We start from the raw sequence: 26,420 nt of genomic DNA, 5'->3' as shown, positions 1-26,420 counted from the left end.
TACCCTCTTGTGAAGATAGTACACACTGGCATCCACAGTCTAGGTAATTGGCACAGAAAACCATGAAAACGTCCTGCCTTTCAACCCAAACCCTTGGGATTATGGAATAGGATATCTTAAAGAAGATATTAACCCCACATTGCTGAGGGATGAAGTCAGGCAACTGCAGCCAGAGTAGACGTGAGGAAATGGTGGCACAGGCGATACACACTAACCATGAATGTCTGCATCAAACAATTCTCTTGAAAGCATTAGAATTACTTTTAGTTCCCTGAGAAGTATTATTGACTCCAAAGCCTCAGCCGGAGTTTATTCAAGATGCTTTCCACATGAGAAACAGAAATCCAATTTCCTGTTCCAAGAATGAACAGGATTCAAATGCATTAAGCTCTTGCCTAGATTGTATTTATCTTGCCAAAAACTTAAGATCAATTACTATTTCTTTCTCGTTAAGTGCAGAGTATGTGCTTGGCTCTCTGTAAGATATGTGGAAAGACAGCACCTCCAGCTAATTGCTTTCAGTTTCAATACCTGATCCTTCACAGCCGTGTTCTTCTATTCTATCCCATTGGAACTTTATTTGAATGAATAAGAGTTATTTCAAAGACAAACAACATACACAGAAAGATTCTGGCACATATAAAGATTTAAAATACAGTTGTCTCAACAGGAGATAGAGAGGAGAACTGACACGGATGCACCTGCAAATGCCACTAAACAAGAACATAGGAAAGTAAAATTCTTTAGTTGTATATTCACTGTGTTCACTGAGTCATTTCCTCGTTATAATATTTATACTTTGATTGTTATTTCTAGTTCGGGGGAATAAAGAGAAATAGTAACTAATTTTTTTTTACCTATGGGGTTTGGAATAAAAGTAAGACAATTGTGGTCTCATTGAGCAAACCAGTAGTGCATTTTTGAGTAACTTAAATTTAATAGGATCTTAATCTAATATAATTCTCAGTTTTCTGTAATGAATTTTATAAGGTAATTTAAGGAGGCTCCAAATTTGAAAAGGTAAAACATTTCCAAATAAGATGCAGACAATATTCAAATAATATTTATTCCTAGAGGTAAATTATAGCAGTTGATATAGAAGTCAGAGCAACAGACTTCAGAACTTACTGGTTTATAGAATGACTTATTGGTGTGGCTGATATGGCTATATTCACAAAGGACTGCTAGAGGTGCAGCTAAACAGCTTTTTGTTGTCAATGCTTAAACTGATTTTCCAAATAGAGGAAATCATACTAGGAAAAGACTGTCTTGACATTATAATTCAATAACCATTAAGCATTTCTATTATTTGCTTTGTGTGACTCATTTAGTTAAGTCACTGTTTCACCTCTCATGCTGCAGCATCTGTAACACAGGTATTGCTTCTTTGGACAGCGGAGAGGAGGTCCCCGGGTTAGCTGTGCGAGGCACAGAGACCCCCCCAGAACTGTAACCTAGGCATTGAGTGTTCATCGTTTCTACAAATGTCAGAGTCTCACAGAAGTCTCTCTAGAGATATGTTCTCTCTAGCTTCAGCTTTTTACAGTGTTCCTGCTTTTATTTTTTAATCATTCAGTGTGGAAAAAAATTTGAGATATCTATTTTGGTGGGTGTAATCAGGTTTCACAGAGAATTAGAATTGACTAGAGAATTAGGTTTAACCAGAGAATTAGGTTTAACTAGGGAATTAATACCTAATGAAAGTTCACTTCAATGAAGCAGAGTGCAAGAAAATCTGAAAGAAAGAAATAGCCTGAAGATGTGACAGACAGGAACCTGAATGCAAGTAGTCACATAGAAGTAAAGTCCGATGGAGCTTTGCAGTAGGCTGGAAGATGAGAAGTGTAGCTTCTGCGCTGCAATGTTTTTCATGACTGAAATAAAGTATTCAGAAGGCTACACTGAATAAGCTCATGTCACTGCTCATACTTGCTGCGGTTACTTCTTGGATGTGATGTCGGTGATGTCATAGAAATAGGACAGGAAGTGAGATACATATCACTGTCATTCTACATACTTATACATACATTCTGCAACATGATAAGGATTACAAGCCCACTGGCACCTGCCATATTAGGGTTTTTTTCTCCTTTTTTTTTTTTCATTTTTGTATAGAGGATATGAACTAGAAGAAAAAAAGTGCCTGAAAAACCTGTTCTTATGCAATAATAAGGTTGTGGTGGTGAAACTACTCTGCCTGCTCCTTGTAAAGGAATGCCTTGTTTTTCAGAGTCATCAATTGAGGGCATGTCTCTAAAGCACTCTTTGATCAACTTATTTTTCAGAGGACTGCAACATATGTTTTTCCTCTTCCACTTTTTAATATTTTGGTCTCTGGTGAATCCGCATACGAAAGCTTCCTTCCTTTAGTTGGAGTCCATAAATGAAAGGCTTTTATTTCTCTGATTGCAGATTAGCCTGCCAAGAAACCAACTCTAACTGGAGAACATCACTTTATTTATGGGATACAGATGACAAGGAAGTCTGTCCTCTTCTCAGGCTTTTTGGAAAGCTTTGGCCTGACCCAGCCCAGCAGAGTTCATATGGCAAAGGCAAACTGTGCCAGGAACCAAAGCCAATAGTCATTGCAAACCTCTGAACCAAAACATTCCTTCAGTGCTTGAATTTCCCTATAATTTGTGTAGATTCCCTTTTTGTCAATGAAGCTTGCAGTGGATAACCAGCTTAGTGCAATCAGACTAAACAACTGTGCTATTCATTCATCAATTAGATGATAGCAGTAATGCATGCTTTATGGTTTCCGTTCTTCATTCTTTCCTTTCTTTTAAAGTCCTTGGAGACAAACTCTGGGATATTTGGCAAAGAAGAGGCTCTTGCTGAAAAATATCCTGTCTTTTTACTTTAGGGTTGCTAATAAGTTCTATTCTCAGAGGCAAAACATCAGATCCGCATAGGAAGAAAAGATCAGCTGGAGAAAAAGCAACTCTACAGTCATTTATATATATATATATGTATGTGAATATCTACTTTGATCTAGTTAAATTATGGAGGAAGATTTTTTTAAAATAATCATTAGCATATGGTTTAATTTAGAATAAAATAAGAATATTTTAAGTGCAAATAATTTTAGCAGAAACAGTGAGGTATGTTTGCTTTATAAACAGCTTGAGAGGGGTATAGGGCTAAAAGTAAGAATTCTGCTGTTGTTGCAGAAGATAAATCATTGTGAAAAGGCAGGCTTCAGTACTTCAGCTTTCAGTTAGGAGTTCCGGGTTTGGCCAAAATCAGCTGTGATTTTTAACTCTTTCCTTATTGCTGTACATAACTACTCTGTGTTTGGATAAAAAGGGGATCTTATATATGGGTAGCAATGACATTGTTAATGATCCTATTTACTAATAGGAAAACTTCACCTCTGTGTGTATTAAAAAAAAAAAAAAAAAAAAGGAAAGCCAGGTTTAACCAAGTCAATAAAAAAAAATTATAGAGTTTAGCAAAGGTTCTCTTCATATAGTCGGAAAGTAAACTTGCGTATCTACTGCCTTTGTATTTTCATATTCTGGCAATTCTTCCCCCTTTGTTTTACACCAGTTGCTTAGCCACTGTGTGACCTGACAGATCAATTGAATTCCCTGACTATAGTTTCTTTATGTAAGGACCAATCCAAAACCCATTAAACAAAATGTGGGCTCTGAGAGATAAGTACTGGCAGATTTAGCTGTGGTATCTTAAAACATTACAGCACCCATATACCTTTGCTATCTCTTTTCAAAGGATTGCTTCCCCAATAGCAGGCAAGGAAGTATAGCACAAGCCATGTGTCAGTCACCATGGTTCACTGTACAGAATATGAAAATGCATGAAGGTAGGTAAACATTGATAAACCAGACTGTAAAATGTGGCAGTTGAGGCACAGATGCATATCTCGTTCTGTCATCCTGTGATATTGGCTATGATATAAGACAGATGGCCAAGTCAAAAACATAGGGCAGTAACTCCTATAACTATAAATCTGAAAGGTCGTCTGTCAGAGCTCTGAAAATCCAATCTGAGTGCCTCAATAGTGTTAGAAAACATTGATTTCTGTAAATTGCTTGATACTGATAAAAGACAATTAATACCAATAAAGTATCATTGTACATCTTAAGGAAGCAATGGTTATATTTAAGTTTTAAATGCTAAAAGGAAGAAAATAAAATGGGAAAAGGGAATTTCCAGCTGAGTGCAAGTACATTGCATTTTTATTCAGACCACTTCATTTAGCTTCAAATATGCTGTTTTGAAATACCTTTCAGCGTAAGTATTGTTGTTTTTCTCAAAATGGCAATTGGTCACAACAGGATGAATATCTGCAAGGCCTTGAAACAGACATAGGGAAACAAACATAAAGAGAAGAAGACGTGATGAGAAGACAGTGGGGCAGCCTGGCATTCCAACATGGTTTGTATTGAACAGTGAGTTGAAATAACTTCTTAATTTTGCACCATTCCTCAGAAACTGGTCTAGTGCCTCTAATTGTCCACTTGAATTCAGTGAGATTTTGTTCAAGACCCAAGCTCACTCCATCTTTCTTTGATATTTAGCTGAAGTGCTCATGGTAAGAGTCTTATTGCCCCTGGTTTCCTCTCTTTTAACAGTGTGCAAGGCAGGGTTTCCAGAATTAACTGGCTGTCCCTTTCCAGTGAGTGCTTGAAGGAGGAGAAAATGTATGGGGATCTGAGCTGTGGTCTGCCTTTGCTTTACTGACATTTTAAAGCAACCTTATTGTTAAGATAGATAAATTTGAACACTTTCTCGCCAAGGCAGAAGAGACCAGACTTTTTGTTTTCAAGTCCAAAGGTGCAAATCTGGACAGGCTGTGCCAGAAACAGTGTGACCAGCAGGGCCAGGAAAGTGATTGTCCCTCTATACTCGTCACTGGTGAGGCTGCACCTAATGATTAAAGCATGCCTTTCACCAGTGAATGAAAAATAAAAGTTTCAAAAACCTGTTATTAGTGACTTAGTCAAATACCTTACTTAACCTTAGAGAAATCAGAAGTTCCAGAACAGAAACGAGTATATGAATTCTCCCATACAATGTTTATATTTGTTCAGTCAGTATAGCTTTTGAAACATAAGAAAATGCAAATGGAACAGCTATTTCTGTGGGTTAAGGCTGAGGGAAAAAAAAGAAATTTGCATCATTATCTTGTGGGAGAAACAAAAATTAAATGTAAAATGATCTCTGCACATAAAGAACAGTGATGTGAAAAATATGCTCTTTATTTTACAATAGAAACATTCTTACTGGAAAGAGTATGGCATTGGTTGAGTTCCGGCTATCGTGAAACCTACTTGGAAATAAATGTGTGGTTTTACAGGATATGGGCTATCATGCTGCCTTTGAGCTTGGTGTTTTTCACTTCTGGGACATGAACAGTTACCAGCAATGTGTCATGAGTAAATTTACTTTATTTGTACTGCTTGCTATCATTTGTAGTGTGTCATTATTTGAAGTTTGGTGTAAGTCTCAATTGAAACATTAAACTTTTTATGAACTGGAAATCTTGGAAATCCTTCAGAGGAAGGTTTTTATTTATGATATTGTAGTCAGTGTTTCCATTATATCCCCTGTTTTCGGGGATTTATAACTTAGTTGTAAAAAAAAATCATTCTGGACTGAAATTTGGCATATGGGATTGAACCCGAAGAATGATGTTTTTGCCCAGTTTGAAAATAACTCTGATCATATGTAAATGCAGGATATAGAAATGATTAAGCGTATTCTTTAGAGACTGTTTTAATTTATTATTATGTTGTATTGTATTATAGCATTTTCTGCAATTAATTCTGTATTAATGAAGTTATATTTCAAATACCTTTTTTCATCCCACACTCCTGTCTCTCGGATGAAGAATAGAGTTATTACTACTGTGTTTATCACTGAAATGTGGTACAGCTAAGTGTTTCTGTACACCCAAAGGAACATGGTGGTTACTCCTCCTGAGTAGAATAGCTTGTTAGTTTGGTACACAGAAGAAATACAGGCAGACAGAATTCAACTAGACATTGGCAAAAGCCAACAAACCAACAGAAAAAAAAAAAGGAAAAACCTGAACTTCCAAAATTAAAAAAACAACATACAAAGCTTTAGATGATACTAAGTAACTCAGGGATACCATAGCTGAGATATTCCAAGTTTTGCTGACAAGTATGGGATATAGTGGTACAGTGATACAGCATTTTTTTTTTTCTTTTTTCTTCAAGATCTGCAGTTCTGTTTCTAGCTCAGAAAATGTCAATTTTAACTGTCAGAGTCCTGTTACTTTCCAGTTGGAACACTACCACAGTAGTGGTCGAGAAAAAACACTGTCATTGCAGTTTCACTGATTTATAGGTTATCTTTGGAGGCTTCATACTAAAGTAATTACCAAGATCTACTTTTTTAGCTTGTCTTTTCAAAAGAGAGCACAGTCCAAGTAAAAAAAATGCTGCCATTTGTAAGCACTTTCACCAGCCAGCATTTTTTAGTGAGAATTTCTTCTCAGATTTCTACTGGTTATATTAAGACTTCAAAATAAATTTTGTCCCTCAGAGGAAAATAAGAGAATCCCATTGGAACTGTCTGATTTCCATTTTTGCTCAGAGGATTTACATGATACCAATAAGATTATCTCACAGACCTTAAGCACAGAAAAGCTATCCTGAGAAGCTTTAGACAGCAACAATACATTTAGGGAGCTGGAAGGACTGCCCTTGTTCATCACCTCTCTTATGTTAGTTGGGAAGAAATCAGATGTGGTGCAGAATGCACTAGCAGGTTTGAATCTGGTAATTCATGACAGATGTACACTTGCTGCTCATGTGGAGTTGCCATGCATAAGAAGATAAAGAATGTCACAAGGCCATTAAGGCATTGGAAGCTCTTTAATGATAAAGAAGTTCAGTCTTCACCGTTAGTTCAACCAAGCCTAATGTGTCTAAGGGCTAAAAAAAGACACAAAACCCCTCCAAACTAAACCCACCAGCAACCAGTTCTAGGACTGTGAACTGGCATGCTGTTGCAAATACAAAAAACCTGGAAAGCTGTGATTCCCATTTTTTTGAAGAACATGAGAGGAAAAGAGTGGTATCATAACAATATATTGAGAACCTGGAGGATGCTACAGGGTACCTTTCTGTGAGGGTGACCAAGCACTGACACAGGTTGCAAGACAGGTTGTGGAGTCTCCATCACTGGAGATATTCAAAAGCCCCCTGGAATGGTTCTGGACAACTGGCTGTAGGTGGATCTGATTGAACAGGAAGCATTGGGCCACACGATCTCTGAAGGTCCCTTCCAACCTCAAATATTCCATGATTTTCTGATTTAGTGTCAGACTGGTGTACTCCATTTTGGGTTGTGCTGCAGTGCCTGAGTGTGATAATTTATACATCAGATGTAATGAAGAGTTTTTTGTTTTGTTATTGTTGGTTTGGTTTTTTTTTTGTTTTTTTTTTTGGTGTGGTTTTTGTTTGGTTTTTTTTTTGTTTGTTTTGGTTTTATTTTGTGGTTTGTTTTTTTTTTTTTGAGGGTGTTATGGGTTTTTTTCTTTTTTTTTTTTTGTTTTGTGTTTGTTGTTTTTGGTTTTTTTTTTCTTTTTTATGTTGCATATGTTGATCCAGTCAGCACAAATACATGACACATCTCCACCCCAGCCAAACAGGAGAAGGTCATAGGTTTTTCTGTGGTTTGGCTGAACTTACTTCTTAGAACTACCATGTATATCATGTACAGTTCCTGAAGCAGTTTGCTTTTAGTCTTGTGTAGCTGATCTTAATGACCATGGAAGTCAGGAAGGAATCTTTCCATTAACATCAGCAAGATGTGGACAAGCTCCTCAATGTTTCACGCTGCTCAGTAGGGTACATTAAATATATTGTTTGACAATTTTAAGTTCAGTATTAATAACTTGGAGTCAAATGTCTGAATCCTAACTAGATATTTAGAAATTAAGAGAAAAGGATGAGATAGAATTGCAGAAAATTAGCATCTTATTTTGGTACATGTGTCAGGATAAAGGAATACAAGAAGGCAGAAACGTGCACAGCAAGAAACAAGGAAGCAATAATGCAACAAGAACAGTAGTGAAGTTACTGGACTGTTAGTGACAATATGGTTAAACTATCTAGGGAATAAGGGTTGCAGTTAAGGGTTTTGGAAGGGACCAGTAAGGAGGAAATTAGAAATGTAGGGCTGAAAAAGGAAAAAATGTATTTCAGAAAGTTTTCTCAACAAGTGTAACAAAGATTACTCTTGAGGCTGGTCATAATATTTTAATTGGTACTCTCTGTAAAGGAAATGTGTGTGATACAAAATGAGGAGACATTGGCAACGCAGTTAAAAGATACAGGCAGAGCTGACAGGCTGACAAACTTGGAGGAAGAGGATTTTAAAAATTCCTGTTATCATCTGCAAGATGTCTTCCTGAGAGGGAAGACAGGATGTGCTAATTAATCACAGCAATGTAATCTAGTATTTAAAAAGGCATGTGACACGTAGAATATATCAGAGGTTTAAAAGCTCAGATGAGGCTTTGATGAGGCCTCCACATTATTTACAGTTTCCATCATCCATATGCTTAAAAACATGTTAAGATGAAACAAGAAGGAAGCAGGAAGGACAGGGCAGCTACAAAAATGCAGAACCTGTCTTCTGAGAAGAAATTGAATAGGCATAGTATTTACTGAAATAAGGATTTCTTACTGAGATGAGGATTTGATTACTGTCTTTAAATATGTTAATGATGTAATGCCAGAAAGGGCAAAAACTAGGATAAGGGACAATGTTAGCATAAAATCTAAGTACGTGTAAAATAGCCAGGAATATGCGCAAGCGAGAAGAAAGTTTTTAACTCCTGAAATACTGAGGATCCAAAACAGATGTAGATGGTTAAACAAACAAGGCAACCCTTCTTTAAATGCAGATTCTTAAGTTTATGCGGGAGACCCTGTAATACGGTTTTCTTCAACAGCAGGAAAACAAACCTGATGAACTATAAGGTCCTTCTTGTCTTCAGTAAATGACATTTTACAAAAGTTTTACAAACTTTTCTTGTAGCTGACATTGTGTTATTTCTCTTGATGTCCCTTGTTTCCCTGTGACATTCTCAGAGCCCAATACCTGGTGGATGGAAGTATTTAGTAAGTTATAGCTTTACTTTATGATTGCTATGAAGAATCTATTTTAGGTCTATGGCAAAGCAAACTTCCAAACAGCTATATTATTACTGTGAGATACCTGGTTAATTTAGTGGTATGGTTGCTAGCCTGTTCATCTTGCCAGTGCAAGCTACAGAAAGCAAGGGAACAATCAGTTGACTCGTTTATATTGTCTAAACAACACTGAGGCATCCCTCTTCTCAATCTCCATAACTTTCCTTTCACCCTGTCACCCTCCTAGAACAAGTATTACCTTTCTCCTGAGGTGGTCAGTGGGCAGCCCTAACATGCATCTAGTTTTAAATATGTGCAGATATTTGGCTTTCATAAATCACAGGGTATATAGTTTTGTATTTACATATATGAATGAAGTCTAGTGTTTGTAAGTGGTAGCTGAAAGACGTTTTTCTGTAGTGTTTTACTGAGATTGAGTGACTTTGGCTAGTACCTGTCTAAAATTTAGCATTAGTTTTTGTGGAAAATTGCTGAAATCTGTAGAAGATTATGCATTTGGTCTGTTATCCTCATGGTATAACCTGAGACTTCACGACACACACTCAGGATGAGGATGAAGATATGTATGTAATCTATGGTTTAAAGGAATAGTGGAAACCAAGAAGCTCAGTGAAGAGTGACTGAATTTTTTACATTAACATTTTCTGTTGGGGGGATTTTCAATCTGGCAAGCTACTACCAAATTAATGAAGTTCAAGGACTGGAATTTCACCCAGAGTGATAGTTATTTGTATTGACATGTATCATTTCCCCTATGCCCCCTGGCATTTTTTTCTGTACCTGTACTTTCAGGAGCACACTATACATTTTTTAGCCAGGTCTGTGAGATCTGATATAGTAAAAAACCCATCAGTATTTATCCTCTAATATTAGCTTTGATCTGCCAAACATACTTCATATCAGTGGGCAAAAAGAGGAGTGTGGGCTGAAAGTTTTCTACACTGATTTAGTATGCCATAAAAGCTTGCACAGGCCACTCCTCAGTTCTTGCATAGGCCTGCCTACACAGAAATGAAGTTCTGACAGCTTCTACCTGGATTTAACACAAGATCAGCTAAGCAGGTGTTGATATCCTTAGCAATTTATAAAACCAGACGCAGCAGTATGTCACTTGTGGTTTAGTGTCAAGGGCAGCTGAAGGGATACTTTGTCACTGCACAATGCCTGTTGATACATGCCTTGATTCCCTTTGTTTCTATCAAAAAATGACCTGCTTGGGTTTTGTCAGTTAAAACGTATGATCTGGATTTCCTTTGTTTTTACTCCTTTTCATAAGACTTTTCCTTATTAATCCAACTTGTTAGCCAAAGCAGAAACATGAAACTAACTCTGTAAAACTATAATATTTTTTTTTTGTACATTTTGACAATCTTGATAACTTCAGTTGCGCTCATCTTTCTTTTTCACTACCATGGACTCACTTCCAGAAGCGTTTGATTTCTGCCTCTCTATCATGCTATCTTTATACCACAGTAAAACAGCCTGCTGACTTGTCCCCTAGGACAAGTGACACTAAACAGCTCATGTTCACACTACCAAAAACCCTTCTGAAGCGGATTTTTCCTAGGTTTAGCAGTCCAAATCTGAGCCTGTGAGCAAAATAACTCTTAATCTGTATGAACAATCAGCAGCTCACTACTTGAGTCATTCCCTGGCCCTTTTTCATTTAACAGTGCAGTTATAGCCTAAGGCAATGTCTATACCAGCAAATAATGTGAACCAAGGCACTTTTTCTGGACCCAGGAGTGTGGCATGGCCCAATTTGTGCCTGTGTAGCTACATAGTCTCTTATCTCTGTGAAGGCTGCCTTTACCTCTCGCAACAACTGTGAGCAATCTGTGGCGTGTGCTATCCCCAAACTATGCCTGGGATCAGCCTGTGAGACTGGTATTTAGACCAAAACTGTCAGGGAATGTAATTAATTTCTGAGGTGGTGCTTGACCCCATATCCTGGCCTTTTGTATTTTACTGTCACATGCTGTAGCCATTGGTCCAGCTATAGGTCATGGGAAAAACACTGCTGAGCACCTACAGCCCTCTCTATCCTGTCCTACTGAGTTTGGACCCCTTTGCCATGTCTGTGTGCCATTCTTCCACTTTTAGCACCAAGATCCCTTTTGTTCCAGGCCTGTCTCTATACTTCATCTTTATCACCCATCTCTCTTACCATTCTCTGTGTTCAGGATGAGTTATCCAGCTCTTTCTAACTCCTTCAATCCAGCAAGCTTCTTTTTACACTTTTATCTCTTTCTGATTCCTTTTTTTTTAGATTTTTTTTCTCACCTTCCCAGTTTTACCACGTTTCTATCTATCTCCTTTAGCTCTGTTTGCCTTACTTACTGTTTTTACCTGACTTCCAGTCCTCATATCTCCATATTTCTCCCACTTCCGTATCTTCTCCAAACTCCTTGGCAGAACTGTTCTCCCCACCCTACGGCTTGGCCAGTGTGCAAATGGGTCCCCCTAGATAACCCCAGACTGCTCCTGCTTCTTGTGTCCAAGTTACCAGTGCCCAAGTTTCTCCAGTGTCATTTCCCATATCCACATCTAAGATGTATGGAAAAAACAGTCAGTCACCAGGGAGGCTCAATTCTTCCACTGTAGCTCTAGTTTGTTTCCCTCAGGAAAGCACATGCATGTTTGCGTGAGCAGAAAGTATAATGATGAACTATGTGATGTCTGAATTTAGGTTCTGCTTGATGTAGTCTAAGTGCTGTATATGTCTCTTTCTCTAATGTTTCCTATTGGCTGCTTTTAGTCCCAGGGAGTCCCCTGAAGAATAATAAAAAAAACCCAATCAGAGTGACTTCAACAGAGAGTATAGCCCAAGACTCTGAGCCTATGAGTCCCCACTGAATACATTAAAAAGGGAGGCTTTTGAAAGTTTTAAACTTTGGCCATTTCTATGCAGACATACATTACTGACAGAAAGGTGGCTTCTCCCTCTACACATTCCTGTCCCCCGAAACTTCTCCTTTATGCTTAAAACAACTTGAACTTCTCCGGGAAAAGGTCGCCAGTATTTTTTCAACATTGTTAAACAACAGATTTTCTTTAACCTCATTCTCAGAAACAGCTGTACCATTTTGGATGAAACTTCCTGAAATATTTCTGCCTGAGGCAGGCACCTGGCATGGAAAATTTCAGCCCAAACATTTAAGGTTTGGCAAAGCAATGTGCAGCTGAAAACAGGCTTTATAATGGGAAGTGTTGGGCAACTTTAATAACAAGCAAAATTACCAGCCTCACCCCAGCACCAATCCTAACTGATGTGCCAAGCTCTACGATAAAATACTCAGTTTAAATGAATGTAGTCCTTACATATCAAAGGACCAAAAATAACTTGGAACATAGTCTTCTTCCAGATATAACAAGCATTTCCGACTTAAGGCTTAGTGATGTAAAGAGGACAAAGTAGATTAATAACAAAACGTAAGATGTAATCTTCAGTTTGTATCTGTTAGAGAGAAGAGTGAAGTGTGTGAAGTGTACTGGCAAAGTCTATAACACCTTTGTTGCTTAGATCTTATAGTGTTTGAGTCATCCAAAAGTCAGATGGTTTATTTTCTCCAAACACTCCCAAACTGTTAGCCGGAAAATCACTTAGACATTTAGTTGGTAAATGTAAGTTCTGAACACAATAACATAATTTATTAATCTTTCAGCAACTCACTCAAAATGTTTAACAACTGTTTTTTCATTCAATTTCCCCTTCCAGTACAAGAAGAACTTCATTTCCTATTCCATTTGTTCCCCTCTCTCTGAAATATAGCCCTGTCATAGTAGTCACGTTGTTCTTTAACCAAAATAAATCAATAAATATTCAGACATGTAATAAAATTTGTTCTCCTTCTTCTGTGCACAAATACATTGAAGGAGCTCTGTAGTTTTCATATCTTTAAAAAATACTTTTTTTTTTAAATAAAAATAAATTTAAATAATATATATTTATCTGGAGAAAGAGAAGTAAGCAAAGGAAAAAGGAAAGTGAGGTTAAGGTAGCACTGATGATAGCCAGCTTGTATTTTGAGATTTTTTAGGGGCATGCCGAGGAGTGTCTAAATTCTGCCTAAAATATAACTTTGGTGGATCTCAGGCACCTAAATATTATAGAATATTTTCTGTTGCCTTCTCACAGGTATTATGTAAGCTTTAGAGACTCTTAAAAATGCAATAACACATTTTTCTTGAGGAAGAAACACAATACCTGAGTATGGCCTTCACCAGGTAAAGAAAAGTGAGTGCACAAGTGATTAATTTGCATTTTATTTATCATTGAATAATAGAATCACAGAATGGCTTGGAAGAGACCTTAAAGATCATCTAGTTCCAAATCACCTGCCATGTGTACCTTTCAATAGACCAGGTGGCTCACAACCCCATCCAACCTGGTCTTCAAGACTTCCAGGAATGGGGCATCCACAACTTCTAGATGAGGCACTAAAACATTCTGTTGTAGTGCCTCACCACAGTCATAGTAAAAGCCTTCTTTCTTGTAGATAATCGAAATCTGCTCTCTGTCAGCTTAAAGCCATCCCCCTGCCCCCTGCCAGATTTCTTGTAGACCCCCATGAAGTATTGAAAGGCTGCAATAAGGTCTCCCCTGAGCTTTCCCTTTTCCAGGTGAACAACCACAACTTTCTCAGCCTGCCTTCACAGGGCAGGTGCTCCAGACCTCTGATCATACTCGTGGCCCTCCTTTGGACTCGCTCAAACAGGTCCACCTAAGCTGTTTCACCTAAGTCACAGAAAAGGTTTCATCTGTTAGATACACTTAAACCTACCTCATCCAGACAGCCCTTAGCTCAATTTGGATAGTAGGTGATGCTGAGAGAGAGATGAGAACCAAAAAATAGCTTTATCTGTAACTTGTAAAGAGGAAAGAAGAATTTGGTCTTTGGGTTAGTGTTGCCCTGTGTCCTGGTTTATGTTTTATCCTATTGGATCAAATGTACAAACTGCATGAGAACCATGGTCTGATCTCCCACTTTTCCTGGGAGTACTCTTACCATTAGCTTCAGGGAGAAAACTGAGGCTGCCTCTGTCTTTCATTGGAATTGTGCATTGTAGTAGTGTAACTTGGTACTAGAGGGAAAGTGGAGATCAGAAACGTGATACAAACGAGATACAAATTATCTTGAAGTCAAAGGTCTATTTCTAAACAGGGGTCCCAAAAGCTCATTTTAGTTTAATACACGCTTCATATCATAAAAAGCTGTAACAGTTACAGTGAAATGAGTTGCCTCTGGGATGCAATGCCTCAGAATCTGTCCCATTCTCTCTATCTTTACAAAAAATGTTATTGATATCTTGTTGTATGAACAACCTCTTCAGGTACAGTATATGGACAGTTTCATCATCTAGTTAATTTTGACAATACTTATTTTTATTTACATAAAAGGCTCATAGGTTTACATCATAAAGCTATTATTAGTAGTAAGAGATAGTGAATCAGATAGCTAACATCCGTAAATTGTGGGATTTTCCTCTACTAATAGTAGCTTTAATGCATGGTGACCAATTGTACGATTTTAACTTACATTTATCCTTTAAACAAGTTCCATGTAGGAAAAAAAAGTACTGCATTAACTTTTCTTCTCCTTGTCAGCATACAGCAACTATGTTAAGATGTTACAAGAAAGGAAACCCAAACCATACAGGATTATCAATGATATAGAAATCATGTCTGTGTCAGAGCAAGGACCTTACTAAAGAAAGGTATGTGTAAATAAAAGCATGCTAGTGCTTTTGATATTTTTGATACTTAATCTCTGGTAAGCAGCTTTTAAAATATACCAGTGATCAAGATGGAGTCAGAGGAGTACAGCGTGCAGAAAGATTCCACTTTCTGAGACCATTTTCTAATGTGAGCAAGCAGCTGGCTTAGAGCCATGCCACTGAGTAACAGAGAAGTCCTTGGAGTCAGCAAACAGAATCATGGAATAGTTTGGGTTGGAAGGGACCTTCAAAAGTCATCTAGTCCAACTCCCTGCAATGAACAGGGTCATTTTCAACTAGATCAGGCTGCTCCAAACCACATCCAGCCTGGCCTTGAACATCTTCAGGGTTGGTGCATCTTCCACCTAGCTGGGCAACCTGTGCTAGTATTTTACCAGCCCCATTGTAAAGAACTTTTTCCTTACCTCCAGCCTGATTCTCCCCTCTTTTAGTTTAAAAACATTACACCTGTACAGCAAAATGGGGGGCAGAGGGAGGAAATTTCTTCTTTTATGAGGACTGAACAAGAAACACACATTGTGGATCATATAGCCATGCATATAGTATAATATGTTAGTAGCACTTGTTTTGCGAATTGTTGGGATCGTAGTTAGGCTGTAGGAGAGGCATCTAGGCTGCTAGGGTGCATGGATAGAACTGCTCAATATCCTGAAGAGGCACCAGGTCAGAGACCTAGTGACTAATCAGGATGTTTATGCAGACCTTTTACAACTCTCAAAGTACATGTGAAATTAAGACAGGATAGGCTGACTGGCCTGCAATTCAACAGACTTGGTAAAAGTGTAAACCAGCTGTCTCTAATGACATGACTACAGCATGCAGTTCAGCAAATGTGACTTGGGGCTTTATTACTGTGTCTCCACTCCTGACATTTATAGCTAAATAATGTTGTTGATTCTTGCAAGAGATGCTACAATTTCTCTAATTAAAGGAAGGGGGGAAAAAAAAGCCAACAACAAACCAACCTCCCAAAACAATCTTCTTTTTCCTTCCCAGATTGTTCCCATTTGCTGCAAATAAGCATGAGTTCCTGCCTGGAAGCACTATCTGCAAACTGCAGTCAGATGTAAAAGAAGGCTAATCAAGCTTGGGAACCAGGCCTTAATTAGACTGCTTGGAAAACAGAGCAGAAGAGCAAATGAAAATTATTATCCATCACTCATGATTCCTGTTTCTAATTTTAAAGAGGAAATCATGCATTAATCAAACCCTAGCCCTAAGCTCAGAGACGCGTTTTAGAAATATCCTGAAACAAGAGGAAATCTTTTCAGTGTTTAGAGAAAACAACTCCCAATCAGCTAGTATGTTTAGCACAATGTATTTTGACATGAAATAAGCTATGTTTCAGTATGCTTAGCTTTTGCTGGGTCCAAGAAAAACAAAACCAGTACCAACTGAAATGAAGGCACATGACAACAATTGGAGTTAAGCCTGGGTTTTGTTAAAGGAAAACAGAAACGTAGAGCATGTTGTTTTCATGGATAGAGGAAAGACATAGAAGGGTAAGAGGAGCGATGCAATAATATCACTGCTATTGTGTGCTTTTGTCATAGCAAAGAAACTCTTTGGTGCCCATAAACACTACTTAACACAAATTATTTCTGATAAAAATAACAAACAGGAGCACAACTGTTAAATATTGCCCAGTGATCACTTAAGATCATATAATAGGATTTATCAGAACTTACTCCATAGTTTCTGTTATATTTGGACTATAAGGATAATTTTCTGGGTTTTGGCAAACAAGCGTAAGTTTTCTGGCTGTGAATCAGAAACTAACTTTTTCTGGTGGAGTCAGATTGAAGTCTTTAGTTTTCTTGGAACTCTCCAGGCAGAGGAGAGAAAATGGGTTCTTGACCTATATTAAGCGTTGCACCCATCCTTGTGGAAATGCAACATTACAAAGAACGCTCACTTTTTTCAAACACAAATATCTAAGCTTCTAGCTTGAATTACCAACAATGCTTTCTAGAACATACCAGTTTTCCTTTTAGCTCTCCAAGCATCCACCAACTATTGCCTGTTTAGATTTCTAAAGCTAGTAGTTTCATGATTTGAAATTACGTATCTAGAAATGCTAAGATGGCATGCATGCATGTGCTGCTATTGTGACTTCCAAACCACAGTTATTGTTCTGTGAATAGATTAAAAAAATTAATGACAAGCAAGAAGAATACAGGCTTTTTTTTTTTTTTTTTTCCATCTATCATGGTATTTATATCATGCTTTACTAGAGCTTCATTATTAATTTCAGCAATCAAAGCTGGTAATTAAACAGATCATTACTGTCTAGAGGAATGGGCACAGGCAAGAGTTAGTAAGTACTGAATTTTAATGGTGGTTTTGGCATGGGTTTTCCTAAAGTCTTGTGAGTAACCTCCATAGTCCAGCCCTATGAAGAAAATGGAATAAAGTAAAGTTTTTGTACTCCAGTTTGGTGGCATCTCCCTGTATGATACAATATAGAACAGAGTTTTTGTTCCAGTTGAAAAATTACACTAACTTTGTTTAGTTACTTTGGCTGAAGCTTTTCTTTCTGAGGCCTAATGTGCAGACCACTTGGGCGATGCCCTGACTAACAAGATTCAGTTGCAATGCTTCTACTAAAAGAAATATGACAGGATTTCAACTTTTGATTTCAGTGGAAGACTAAGGACAAGATAGAGCATGTCTAGTCTAAAAATTGGTGCAGTTGCCTTGGAGGTGAAAGATGTAGGTTTAAATCCTTTTAGGCTGAACAAGGAGCTGAACCCAGACTTCCCATCTGCTGTGTGAGTGCTGTAAACACCACACTTGTGCAAAAACCTAGATGTCAAGATTAGAATGTTTTGTAACAAAGCGGCTAAGACTTTTTTCCTTTAAGCTAGATTCAAAGTTGCCTACACTTGTGTTCTTGCAGCACTTCAGTTTGGTCATGTCTCAGTTTAGTCTATGTTCAGCAGCAGAGCTCAGGTGGTAAGAAGGAGCATTGTAACCCAGAACAGCATAACCCAGAGCACCACCTTTCTTACAGTTTTATGCTCCTGGAAGGTTTCTGTTACACACTGTTATTCCTACAGTGCTTTAATCACTTTGTGGACATTGGAAAAAGTAGTTTAACACAATTTGAAGCATTATATTATCTTTTCAATACCTGTAGCTCTTTCTTTTTACCTATATTAAGCAAAGCGACCTATACCAGAGTACTTTTACTGTCCTGCATGCTGGAGAATTTGGTAAATTCTAATTTTTTTGTGGCTGCTTGATTTTAACTTTTTCTTTTCCGGGCAATTGTTTTTGTGCCTCTGGTTTTGAATTTTATCATTGCAGTATAGCCTTTGTGTCAAAGCAGTGATGGTACTACAAGAAGCAGGGTCTGTCGATACCTTGACTTGTTTTCACAGTTATGTGAGTATGCCCTGCCAAGTTTTCCTTCCAGGTTAATCTACTATTCTGGGGACTGCCATGTGATTTCTCGTAATAACAATTTTTCCCTGCTTTCTTATCCTATACCTGTAGTTATCATCAGAGCCATACAGCTATCAACACTCACAACCCAGAAGTGGAAATGAGCCTGTCACTGTTCTTTCTATATTTATGTGCCAATGTTAACAGCCTGGTAGAAATCCAAATTTGATTTGATTTTGAGTGAGTTCCAGCACCATTTAACTGTTTATAGAGTAAACCTAGGTTTAGTTAGCTTACTTTGATTAAATTACACATTTACGTGCCATAACAGTGTCTGAAATCTGCTCTCCCCACCCCCCTTTTTTTTCCCCTCATCTTCTTTGTTTTGGCTATCCTTTTCAGTCTTTACACATTTGCTGTTGTTATCGTAACTATGTGCTTTTGGGTAGCGATCACAAAGTTCTAGGTGCTTTCCAAACATTAAAAAAGAAAAGCTCAGTTTCTTGGCTATTGTAATCATGTCCTTGCAGGTCTATCTCAATGCACCCTCTATGTGAAATATGCCCACAAACACGTGGCTGGTTTGATTTATAGCTACTTGTGTTTTTCCAAGTAACTTGACTGTTGAAGAACTCCAATGACTGCTCTGTTTGTGTATTTTAGCCAAAGCTGGCTCTAGCACTTAGGACTCTCAGCACTGGAACAACTTATTCATAAGGTTTGGTTTTGCTTTACATCCATCTGTGATTTTTAGTTCTCTTTGCTCCACCTTTATTTTGTCCTGCATTTGGTAATTCCAAATACTGTGCCTGTTCTGTTGTTTTGTCCATTTGGTAGTCTACCCCTTGTAGATTCTCAGTGATTGAATAATAGTGTCACTTCAAAACCAAGCAGAAAGATACTTGTATGCTTCACTCGTTCTTCTGTATTTTTGTTGCTGTCCTCATTTGGTGCAATTGTTTGCACAACGACATTGTTGTGTTATGATGGAGGCTTGACTGCAATTATAAACACTAAAACAATAAAAAAAAGAAAGATTCTACAGTAGATGCCAGACCCTAGAAGAGTGAGATAGCAAGCACAATCTGTGATTCTAGGAGGTTCTTCATCTGGAGCTCTGAGAGCACTGCACAAACTGCCTGTGAAATAAGAATAAATATGTGTTCCACAAATATGACCTGATTTCTCACACATAGTAGGAGCTTATCACTTTTCCTGGTGGTTACTTTAGCAGGCTTCTTAATGTTTTGAGCTCTATCATTCACATTTCTTTTCTGTTACATGCTCTGGTGCAGACTGAAATGCTGATCTACTAATCACCCAGATTGTTCTTTCGTTAGAATTTGTTCTTGCTCCTGACTAGGCTGTGAGAGCATAGCTTTGTTTTGCCAGACAGCTGGGATCTGGAGATCTTACATATGCAGTCTGCAGCCTTGCTGCAGTTGCAGCATGTCATCTAACTTGGGGACTGGAAAGTGCTCCTTGCTAATCATGATATAGGCTTACAACAGATACTTGTACAGCAATAAAGCACACGGCCTGACTGCTGAAACCATACTGGATAAGCTTTGGAAGGTGACTTGTACATTTTTCTCAAGGTGGAAATAGCAAACTGCATTTTGCAGCAGAGAAATATTTCCCATGAGATAAGAAGTATTCAAGGAGGCTGTATTAGCATTGTAGGGGCATGTAATACTATCAAGCATTTCGTTGTATTTGAGGACCTTTGGGTAGGAAAGAGAGAATTTCCAGAATTTTTTCCTTATCACGTTACTGAGTAGAGCATGATCTCTAATATGCTTTCCTGATGTTTAAGGTAAAGCTGTTAATAAGCTATAACTGGTCACTGAGGCTTTGTCTAAATATAAAGTCAAAGAGAGGTGGGGATTGGTCCCTAGCCAGTGTGGATGCTTCAGGACTAGTTCCCCCTGAAGAAGGTGTATCTTATAGGAACCTGTTTTGAATGGTCCAAAACTGCTGTAGGAGTAAGGCAATAATGAAGTTACATTGACAACCATGGGTCCAGTTTGAGGTTAGTCCTTGGTCTGGCTTTACTCAGCAATATAGACATAGCTTTAGAAATCTGGCTGCATCCCTCACATCTCAAGCTAGACTTAGTTGTGCTGTACAGAAGACAGGTTCCAGGCAGCTGATCTGTGTAGAGTGCACAGGAGGTAGAGGGTTCAGAGTTTTTTACAAACTCATTAGCAAAACCTCAGGATCTGAGCATTGGAGCGCTAACCTGAGATATGTCAGGGTTGGCCCTGCTTCACTGCTCTATTGCAGAATTTGTTCCTGACCTAGGGGAAAGCAGTTTCTGTGAAAGGGTTTGCCCATCAGTAAAATGCCTACTGCAGAAAATTACATCAGACAATGTTATGAGGTGGTGCCATGCTTTGAGAACAGGGATCCTAAAAATTTCTTAGGTAGGTGGACATACCAGTGTTAGAGACTCCTGCAGAAGGTTGGTTTCCAGAGCTGATTCAGAGCATCTCTGCAGTCCAGAAGGCAGCATTAATTCAGAGTTCAGAGCCAAGCTGATTCTTAGAAGCAAGATTTAGGCAATAAGGAGATGACCTCACTGAAAAAAATGGAAGAATAGGTAATTAATGTACAAACTTTCTTTTTCTTTGTTTCGTAATGAAGGAAACTTCTGTGGTGTTCAAATACACTACTTTTCCTACTTACCTGCCAGGGATATATTGCCATCTTACTTTGTTTTTAACTTCCACTTATAAATCATTGTAAAACAAGACAGAACCAGCAGATACCACAAAGTGTAATAAAGTCATTCAGAACTTGATTGCAAAATTAATGGAAGAATTTATGAGAAAGAATGTTGGAAACTCCATTTCAACATTTACACACAGTGGAAGGAATGATTTTTTTTTTTTCCTCTACTTTTCCCATGCATTTTACTTTTTCCTATGTCTCTAAAGAGTGCTTGATATGGATGAAGTTTCATCTGATGAAGGTCTTTGTAAACCAACAAATAGAAGTGCTTAAAGGATTGCCTTGCATAGGGCAGCCTGCTCCTGGTGCTCCTGCTCTGCTACAGGGCCTGCTACTGCTGTCTCTGCTGATACTGACAGGCTTGTTAGGCAGACTGGCTTTGATCAAGCTTTTATGTTCTTTTATCACAGTACAAGTCAACTTTATTGGACCAGTTAAAGTTTCAGTCTTCCCTTGTTATCCCCATAGGGTAAAGCAAAGATGCAGCAAACTTAAGAATTTTCATTTATAATGGGTTTATGAATTCTTGTTTTATATCTCAAAATTGAGTTTATAAAATGCAATTTTCCATTGACTTTGCCTGTCTTTTTTGTAATAAATATTTTAAGACAAAGCTTTTAAAAAGTATTAGACAGAGATACATCATGTTACTTAAAGCCCTTTTTGCAACATTGATTACAAATGTATTTTAATTGGTCAGATGTCAATAAAATCCACTTTGATTGCAAATCTATTTTAACTGGTTAAAATTAAATAAAATTCTATCTTTCTTTTTATAATTGCTTAGAGTATATCACTAGAATTGAGTTCTGCTCCAAGTAGTTCATGAACTACATTTACAAATAGGACATATAAAGAAGATCAAAGTGAAGATAATATCAGAGGTGATTTCATAACCATGTTTAAGACATAAAAGGGGTGATCTTGACATCCTTCTTATGCCAGAATTATATTGCTCCTTAGTGTGCAATCAACTGCATCAGATTACCTACTGGTAGTCAATATTATTTTTATGTTAATATTATTTTCAACCATCTCAGCTCATGATGCTGTTGCTTTTCCACCAAGCAGAGGCTCGTGCTGGTGCAAATGAAGTACCTGAACTGCTCCCCATTACGAGGGCAGCATAACATCAGATGGGCTTAAGCAACTCATGCATCAACATGCACATCTTCAGATGTGCTCTTGAGTATGAGCATCAGTCCTGATGAAATTCTCACAGACAGGGGTGAAAGCAGTCCTGGTTTCTAATTACAGACTTAAAGTACAAATGTAATAGTCCATCTTGGTTTGCCAATGTTATATAAAAAAGAGTGTACCCTTTTTTTATTGCTCCTATATTATTAAAGCTTCATCTACAGAGGAGGAAATGGCCCAGTCAAGGACATTTAACACAGAAGAGCTGTGTTTGTTAAATATGGTGTTATAACTGCCCCAAGACAATTGCTTTTGATGCTTTACAGGAAAATTTTTCTTAACATGAATGTCCTTTATCAATCTGTATGCACATAAACCTAAATATTACCTCTCTTTTGCCTGTCTTGAAGTATTTCTCAAAGACTTATTAATCAATGCATTTTACAATTACAAGGTACTAGTAAATAAAGCAGTGTCAGGTAATTTTCCTAGGCAATGGAACTCAACTGTTTATACTTTTACATGATCATATCATTCCCTCTCATGTTTTTGTCCCAGGCACCTCTCAGTTCGCCAGCCTTTTCCCAGGCTTGGGGGTAGGTACTGACACAGATTAGGGACCATTTCTAATTGTCAGCCTGCCTGTGGCCACGATGTCCCTGGGAGTAAAGACAAATTTAACAGACCTAGGTAGTTCACACCAGTGGACCTTACAGTTAGAGAATATTTTGGTGTACATTTAATTATTGGCACAGATGTGGGAGCTGGCCAGATAGTCATGTTCTAGTTTGTGAGGACATTCTGTGATAGACTTGTATCAGGCTGAATGTTTAAAGTTTCAGGAAGCGCTGTGTTTATTGGAATAATAAACACACTGGAGGAGGGGTTTGAATATAAGATGTTGATAAGAGGTTGCCCTATCTGAAAAGATTGCTGCATATAACAGGAGGTCTCAAAAATGGATGAATTAGTTGCGATGGATTTTACATTGCATTATTGTTCTGAAATACTTAAAGGAAATACAGATGCAAAGAAGTAAGGCTTTTTCATTGCAGTCACTAAGTCTTTCCATAAAAAAAATGAACAAGGTGGAATGTGGGGTTTTCTGGAGGGATGTGTGTGGGTATTTTTTGGTTTGTTTTTTTTTTTTTTTTGTTTGTTTTTGTTTTTGTTTTTGTTCCTGAACAAACTCTAAAGAAACTATTCAGGATATTTGGTCCTTAAATATGTGATACAATGGTAACATAATAAAAATAATAAATTACCCGTTTTATTTACAACAGCAGAAACCTGCATTGACTGTAGACAGTATTTTGAAGAACAATTTGTTTTCCTTGTTTCTAAATTCATAGATTTTTCCATTTTTTTAATTGTTCTATGCAATGGTAGCCCTGTCACCTTTTAATACAGCCCATTTGCTAATTGTTATATGTGACTATAGCTCTTCCTCCATGTATGCTATTCTCAGTTCTTTGCTATAAAGGGGTGATTTTGTTTCTGCTAAATTGACTAGGAAATACTGAGGAAGAAAGTTTTGAATGCTTTTTAATTGATGCTAAAAGGCAGCCTTGTGCAGGCCCGAGACTCTTTTCAAAGGGATCTACTTGCATGCTTTGCTATCATCCTTGTCTTTAAATTTGCACCAGCAGTGTGAACTGCTGGTGTACAAATTTCTATTCCTTTTCTGTAGAAAAATCAGATATTTTCCTTACAGCTATTTTTCAGAGAAGCTGAAATTGTGTGAAATTGAATGAAGAGCTTGACTGAGTCAAATATGGTCTATCTAATTCCCTTGTCTACTTTTGGCAAACAGTAGGATTTGGCCAATAAATCTTCCCACCATAAGCATTTCCCAGAACTCTTGCTTGTTCCAATTGGGTTTATATTCCCACAATAATGGAATAACAGAGATTTAAATCACAACTTTTGATAAGAATGTAGCAATGTGCAATTGACATCATCTACCCTACCCACAAAGTTGTCTGATACAGTAATAATGACCTATATACCAAGAAGTCGTTGGTAAGCTGCTTGTGTTCATGTGCATTCTATACCATGGAGTAGTATTGTCTCAAAGTAGGAGAAAAGAATCACTCTAGAGTTTGGTTGAATATCAAGGATAAGATTAATCAACCATAATAACACTGCTGTTTAGGTAACAAGGTTGTGAGTATAGCACAGCAGCTGGAAAATATTTTCAGATGCTTATACACTATTTATATAATCTGTTCATAGGAAGAGAACTTAACTATTTTTGTCACTGGAAGCTTTCTAGAGATTTCAAGGTGACCTTGATATCACTACCTCTGTGAGAGAGATCAAGATGTTAGAGGATTTATCTGAAAGTCATAAAAGTTATTCCTTTCTCTGCTCAAGTGTTCATGAACATTCATACCCAACAGTAAATTTAAAAATTTAGAAACAATTAAAAAATGTGCCCACCAAGCACAGCAACACGCAAAATGTGAATTAAAAAATACCAGTTTTTTATATGTCTAGGTACAGTTTTTAATGAGTGTCATATATGGGGAATAAGAAGGTACCAGGAAGGTAGTGCTACATTAACACACACCAGAATAATTTTTATTCTTTTAGGTTTGCTAAACAAATTTTCTTCTGGCTATATTGAAAACCTGAAATGTAGCTTCAGCATCTCTTGCTAATTCAAAATGAATAAATGCCTAATAAGCAAGCTTTGCTATCCACTAATTTTATTGTTATTCTTCCATAAATTTACAAATCCAACTTAAAAACTATTCCTCTTGATTTGTTAGGTTAACAGTAAAGGTTGACCTTATTCTGAAACAAACTGTCACTGAGGCCCAGCTGCTCCTTAAGGGTCAGAAGCCAAGGGTGATAGTACAGTCATGAAGTGCCCAGACCCATGTTACAGCAGGGCAAGAAGGATATACTTAGAGACAGTGGGCTGACCTGACAGAGTCCAGATAATGAGGCAGCACCATGGTGATGAGACAGGTCTGAGGTCAAGCCGGATTCGTTTTCTATATGTTCACCAAATACCATCACTGTGATCATTACAATTACTACTGCACTTCTTTGAGATGTCAGTGTTGTGTTAGGTAGAAAGGCCCTATGTTCTATGCTCTAAACCTACAGTCTCAATTATATGAAAGGATGGGAAGATGAGAATGCATTGGAAAGTGTGGGACCTGAGCATTACTGAAATGGTATGGAATAAGAGGTAGAGAGTGTGCTAGTTTTCTCTGGGATAGAGTTAATTTTTTTCATAGTAGCTAGTATGAGGCTATGTTTTGGATTTGTGCTGAAAACAGTGTTGATAACACAGGGATGTTTTTGATACTGCTGAGCAGTGCTTACACAGAGTCAAGGTCTTTTCTGCTTCTCATCCCACCAGCAATAGGCTGGGAGTGCACAAGAAGTTGGGAGGGGAAACAGCTGGGCCAGTTGATGCCAGCTGACCAGAGGGATATTCCATACCACATGGTATCATGCTCAGTATATAAAGCTGGGGGAAGAAGGAAGGGAGGGAACGTTGGAGGGGTAATGTTTGTCTTCCTAATTAACCGTTACACATGATGGAGCCCTGCTTTCCTGGACATGGCTGAACACCTACTTGCCCATGGGAAGTAGTGAACGGATTCCTTGTTTTGCTTTGCTTCCACGTGCAGCTTTTGGTTTACTTATTAAACTGTCCTTATCTCGACCCCTCAGCTTTCTCACTTTTACTCTTCTGATTCTCTCTCCCATCCCACCACGTGAGTAGGAGTGAGCAAGGGGCTCCATGGTGCTTAGTTGCTGGCTAGGATTACTCACAACAAGAAGTTAATTAAGAAAGTTCAGTCTTGAAAGAATAGGAAAAAAATGCCTCTCTGAACTTTCTTTCCTGAACAGAATCACGTCACAAGGTTCTTTACTGATCCAAGAAATTATTACAATATAAAAAAGATATTTTAAAATTGTTTTGCATTATTAGTTATTGCTGATATGAGTTCTCCATTTCTCATGTTGATGAAAAGGGGGAGCATCTAAAATGCCAAGGTGCTGAGTGTAGAATACCATGCATGGCAATGCATTGTCCCCTCCTTTAAGAGTTTTTTTCAGAACTGCCCTGAAGACAGCAGACATATTTTTGACATATTTCTGCTTTATCTCTTACTTCTCCTCACTCAGGGACCAGAAGAAATGCTTGAAAATGTAAGATAAGAGGAATTAAATTAAAAACCTTGACAGCTAGGAGAGAGGAGAAATTTTCTATGAACAGAGTAGTAAATAATTGAATTTGAA

Source organism: Lathamus discolor, chromosome 4 (assembly GCF_037157495.1).
Source record: "Lathamus discolor isolate bLatDis1 chromosome 4, bLatDis1.hap1, whole genome shotgun sequence".
Classification (NCBI taxonomy): Eukaryota; Metazoa; Chordata; class Aves; order Psittaciformes; family Psittacidae; genus Lathamus; species Lathamus discolor.
The sequence above is the reverse complement of the archived record's forward strand: the minus strand, read 5'-3'. Positions refer to the sequence as shown.